A 6,420-nucleotide genomic window follows, 5' to 3' on the forward strand; every position below is an offset into this window, starting at 1 on the left:
AAGGGCCAGCACTTCCTGGTGCGCCCAGAACGGGTCACCGGGCAACCAGGCGGAGGGGGGGCGACAACAGTGCTCGGCTGACACTTGTGGAGGACTTCTTTCTGTCCTGAGGGGTCCTTGGGAGAGAGGGAGGGGGATAATGTTCACACTCTGATGTCCTGGAAACCTCCTGTATCCAGAGGAATCCTGTCATGCCACAAATACGGGGTTGAACTTACCTTTAGAGGTTAGTAGTCAGGCTGCTTTGCTGACTCTTTACATTGAAGTCACTTTGTGACTTTTTATTGAACTTTCCTGAGCTGCCTACTGGCTGAAAGTCAGGGACAGTACAACAGCCAGGCAACTAGCATTGTTTAATAGGAAATGGCACCCCCCCCCCCCCAATACTTATCTTAACTGCTTGCTTACCGAAGAGTTTGTGACATCTCTCACATATCTGTTCAAATCTGCATTTATTTCCTTTTGCTAGAATACGACTTAGTGCCGGTTCACACTTGTGCGGCTGCGGAGATCGCATGTAATTCCGAGTGCACTGCTCCTTCGTTACATGCGATCTCATGTGCGGTGCGAATTTCAGCCATACACTTTGTATGGCCGAATTCACACTGCATCCGCACCAAAGACGCACAGGAGGCATTTTTTGAGCCGCATCAAAATCGGATCGCACAGTGGTTCACACTTGTGCGATCCGATTCTGTGCGAACTGTCAGATCGCACTGCGATATGCAATCAAACTGGGGGTGTTGTTAACTTTTAATTGACACCCCCTGCGTATCGCATATGGCAGTGTGAACTGCCAGATGTGCGGATGCGATGCGGGAACACGCTGCATATTCACAGCCTTCCCGCATCGCACAAGTGTGAACCGAGCCTGAGAATCCAGAAACAATCTATTATTATTATTCAGGATTTATATAACATCAACAGTTTGCACAGCGCTTTACAAAATGAGGGAAGACAATACAGTTACAATACAATTCAATACAGGAGGAATTAGAGGGCCCTGCTCGTTAGAGCTTACAATCTAGAAGGGAGGGTCAAGTGAAACAAAAGGCAATAACTGTGGGGGATGGGCTGATGGAGAAAATGGAAGTACTGTACATTTGTTAGGTGTTGGTAAGATAGGCTTCTCTGAAGAGGAGGGTTTTCAGGAATCGTCTAAAAGCTAATAGAGTAGCAGATAATCGGACGGATTGGGGGTAAGGAGTTCCATAGGATTGGAGAGGCTCTGGGAAAGTCCTGGAGGCGGATATGGGAGGAGGTGACGAGGGAACTAGAGAGCAGGAGGTTTTGAGAAGAATGAAGATAGCTAATGATTAGGTTGGTTTTTTGAGACTAGGCTAGAGATGTAGCCGGGGGCTAAACTGTGGATGGCTTTGTAATATGTTAGTATTTTGAATTTAATTTGTTGGGTGATCGGAAGCCAGTGGAGGGATTGACGGAGAGGAGTAGCGGACACTGAGCAATTGGTACGGTGGATGAGCCTGGTAGCAGCGTTCATGATGGATTGAAGTGGGGATAGCCTGTGTAGAGGTAAGCCAATGAGAAGGGAATTGCAGTAGTCGAGGCGCGAGATGACCAGGGAGTGAACTAGGAGCTTTGTTGTGTCATTGGTTAGAAAGGGGCGTATTTTGGAGATTTTGGCGTATTTTATACACACCCCGGAAACTTTATTAAGTACACCTTGCTGGTATTGGGTTGGACCTCCTTTTGCCTTCAGAACTGCCTTAATTCTTTGCGGCATAGATTCATCAAGGTGTTGGAAATATTCCTCAGAGATTTTGGTCCATATTAATATTACACAGTTCCTGCAGATTTGTCGGCTGCACATCTATGATGTGAGTTTCCCTTTCCATCAAATCCCAAAGGTGCTCTATTGGTTCGAGATCTGGTGACTGTGGAGGCCATTGGAGTACAGTGAATTCATTGTCATGTTCAAGAAACCAGTGGTGAGAGGATTTGAGCTTTGTGACATGGTGCGTTATCCTGCTGGAAGGAGCCATCAGAAGATGGGTACACTGTAGTCATAAAGGGATGGACATGGTCAGCAACAACACTCAGGTAGGCCGTGGTGTGTGTTTAAACGATGTTCAATTGATACTAAAGGGCCCAAAGTGTGCCAAGAAAATATCCTCCACACCATTACACCACCAGCCTGAACCGTTGATACAAGACAGGATAGATCCATGCTTTCATGTTCATGCCAAATTCTGACCCCACCATCTGAATGTCGCAGCTGAAATTAAGACTCATCAGACCAGGCAACGTTTTTCCAATCTTCTGTTGTCCAATTTTGGTGAGCCTGTGTGAATTGTAGACTTCGTGTCCTGTTCTTAGCTGACAGGAGGGTCACCCAGTGTGGTCTTCTGCTGCTGTAGCAAATCTGCTTCAAGGTTTGATGTGTTGTATGTTCAGAAATGCTATTCTGCATACCTTGGTTGTAACGAATGGTGTTGTGAATTACTGTTGCCTTTCTATCATCTGGAACCAGTCTGCTAATTCTCCTCTGACATAAACAAGGCATTTTCCTCCACACAACTGCCGCTCACTGGATATTTTCTGTTTTTTGGACCATTCTTTGTAAATTCTAGAGATGGTTACGCCTGAAAATCCCAGTAGTTCAGCAGTTTTTGAAATACTCAGATCAGCCTGTCTAGCACTAACAACCATGTCACATTCAAAGTCACTTAAATCCTCTTTCTTTCCCATTCTGATGCTCGGTTTGAACTTCAGCAAGTCATCTTTACCACGTCTAGATGCCTAAATGCATTGAGTTGCTGCCATGTGATTGGCTGATTAGCAATTTGTGTTGCCAAGCAATTGAACAGGTGTACCTAATAAAGTAGCCGGTGAGTGTATATTTTCACGGAGGGGCTATAGAGAAAATAATGGTGGCTGTTGCAATTTTTTATGTCACATGATATTTGCACAACCATTTATCCATCACACATTTTCAGCAAAAAAATGCACTTAAATGTGTTTTAGTGCACACAAACACAATATAATACCCATTTTATTTTTAGTAAATAAAGATGTTGCTTTAGGTAAATGGATACCAAACATGTCAAGATTTAAAAACCGCACATGCCTGTTAAGTAGCAACAAACTACAGTACCCTAAGGCTGCATTCACATTTCAGCGTATGATCGCAGGCAGAACCGCCGCGGTTCCGCCCGCGATTCGGAGATTAATTGCAAATCGCGGGATGCCTAGCGTTGCCCGTTGATTTGCAATAGCCCCCCAAACGCCGAGCGATGTTGCCGCGATTTACGCCCGCCGTATCGCGGCAACATCGCGCAAACAAAATCGCGGGACGCAATATGCTCCAAAGAAGCTCTTGTACATCTTTGGAGCGTATTGCGTCCCGCGATTTTGTTTGCGCGATGTTGCCGCGATTCGGCGGGCATAAATCGCGGCAACATCGCTCTGCGTTTGGGGGGCTATTGCAAATCAACGGGCAACGCTAGGCGTCCCGCGATTTGCAATTAATCTCCGAATCGCGGGCGGAACCGCGGCGGTTCTGCCCGCGATCATACGCTGACATGTGAATGCAGCCTAAAATTGTCTTGTGTTTTTCACTTCCATGGGGGATGGAGGTGCCTTATTTTTTTAATCATTTTTATTTATTTAACTTTTTTTTTAACTTCTTAACTTTTCCATTTTTTCTGTTTAAAGTGTTTATAAAGTTTAATAATAAAAAATAAATAAATAAACAATTCATACTTATCTGCTGTGTGCAAGGGTTTTGTACAGAGAAGCCCCAGTCCTCTTCTTCTTGGGGCCCCAGCTGGTGCTCCTGGCTCCCCCCCCCCCCCCCCGCTGTGTGCCCCATAACAAGCTGCTTGCTATAGCGGGGACTCGTACGTGCTCACTCCTGAGCCGAGTCTGTGTGCCTATGAAACATATAGTGCATGGCTCGGGCCCGTTACCTCTGCACTGGCTGTGATTGACAGCAGCAGGAGCCAGTGGCTCCTGCTACTAGTTTTCAGCCAATGAGGAGGCAGAGACCCAGAGAGCTTCTGCACTTGTGCACATCGGTGGATTGGAATCAGGTTCGGGTGACTATTGGTGGGGATGAGGGGAGAGCTGCAAACTAAGGGTTTTTTTCTTTTATTATGGTAAAGCTTCTCAGATACAACCTATCAAGTTATCACAGTACATCTTCCTGTTTAATTAAGAGTTCAGTGAATCAACGCTAGTTCGGCATATAATTCTGACAGAAAAACAAAAAACGAGAACTATGGAAAGGGTTGCAGACCGTATCTATGCAACTTTGCATGAACTACAGGACGTAAGACAGCGATACCAAGGGGCCGTTGGGCTCAAGAGAAATCATACCAAGATCTGACTTTGAACTTAAAGTGTTACTAAACCCAGAATCTGCATTCACCATATCTGGTCTCCCACAGTACCCAGAACATGGAAATGCAATTATTTTGGTAAATATAAACTTTTAAATTACTTTTTCTCATCATCAGTATATAGCAGTCTTTTGACTTATATCAGTGTCTGGTTAAAGCTTGTAGGAGGAGTTTTCATTCTCCCCTGATCCTCTGTTTGGACATGTCTGGACAGTGCTGATTGGCTCTTTGCTGATCACATTCACTCTCCCAAGAAAAAAAAAAAAACTCTCTAGCAATACACACCAAACTGAGCATGTGCAGCCCGTCCCCTGGCTCTGTAAATATAATTTTTTTTTTTTTTTTGGAGACAGTGAAAGAAGAGGGGGATCAGAAAGACAGGATCAAACAGCCTTTATATGCAATGAAAAGGATTAACCCTTTAAGTTGCACAGTGAGTATAACAAGCATGCTTTACTGCATATACAGACTGATTTTACTGTTGTGGGTTTAGTAACACTTTAAAATGAATGAGACTAAGTAACACTGAAGGTTTTTATGAAGGTAAAAAACCTTTAGCCTTTAGAACCACTTTAATTTTATCACTATCACAATGTGTGAACAAGACTCCTTGTGATAGCTTTGGGTAGTGACAGGTACCCTTTATTAGGACATCAGGCATCTATTAGATGCCTGATGTCTCCCCTGCACTTCAATTCACCTGATCAAACACAGATTATGTTGATTCCCTCTTGATTCTCCATACCACCATCTTGGTTTCTGATTGCTGCCTTACTAGTCTCCAGTGACACCAGACAAGTGTTAGCCAGCAACAGTGTTACCATTCACTACAACACGAGTCCCAGTGTCACCAGACCAGTGTACGCTAGCAACAGTGTTTCTGATCACCACTACACAAGTCTCAGTGCCATCAGACCAGAGTAAGCCAGTAACAGTGTTCCTGAGTGCTGCCACACCAGTCTTTGTGTTCGCCAGACCAGTGTAAACCAGCAACAGTGTTCCTTATTGCTGCCACACTAGTTACAATGGGACGATATCAGCCACACCAGTTCCAGTGTCGCCAGGGCCAGTGCAGCCACCAACAGTGTTCCTGATCGCCATCACAGCAGTACCAGTGTTACTAGGCCTGTTCAGCTATCAACAGTGTTCCTGATCTTCACCAAAACAGTCTGCGTCACCAGACCAGCGTAAGCCATCAACAGTGTTCCTGATCTTTGCCACATCAGTGACAATGTGACCAGACCAGTTCAGCCACATTCCAGTTCAGTCAACCAGTTGCTGATTGCTAGCCAATCAAGTCTCAGAGTCAGTACAACCATCAACAGTGTCCCTGATTATCACCACATCAATACAGTGCAGTGTTGCCAGAGTAGCCAGCAACAGTGTTCCTGACACCGCCACACCAGTGCAATGTTGCCTCTGCCTGCCGCCTGTACTGACCATGGCCTTTTTATTGACTACATTTTTGCCTACTGTTTTTATCAATCCTTTGCCTGTTTGCTGCCTTCGTCTCTGCCTGCCACCTGAACTGATCTATCTGCATGTCCCACTGACTATGTTCCAATGACACACCAGTCCCAGCCACCTCAATGACTTTTGTTGAGCGGGAACAGCCATAGATTAATCGAAATTCAGCTGGTCCCTGCTGAATCAGACAAATTTCAATCCATCCATGGCCAGCTTTACATAAGTACTATATCACCCCACTGAAACATTGCACGTAAGTGCATTGATTTCCCATCTGATCCTATTGTTTAATCCAAACATTTTCAAACTTTGTAACAAACCCTTAAATTCACTTTAATGCCTGCTAATAACTATTATATCTACACGTCATGGGATTTTACTATGACCAGTAAGTTATATATATATAAGAATAAAGGAATAAGCAATGCGATATACTTAGCACCAAGGGCCTATTTATAAATGTTTTCACACAAGATTCACTTTTTTTTTCTGAATAAATTTAAATTTAAATTAGTGTCAAAAGAAAGGCAGATTGTAAAAATGTTAGTGTCTTTTTTTGTATTGGCGATCAATGGAGAAATGCAATTTTAAG

Source organism: Pelophylax lessonae (assembly GCF_965119305.1).
Source record: "Pelophylax lessonae genome assembly, chromosome: 1".
In the NCBI taxonomy this organism is placed as follows: domain Eukaryota; kingdom Metazoa; phylum Chordata; class Amphibia; order Anura; family Ranidae; genus Pelophylax; species Pelophylax lessonae.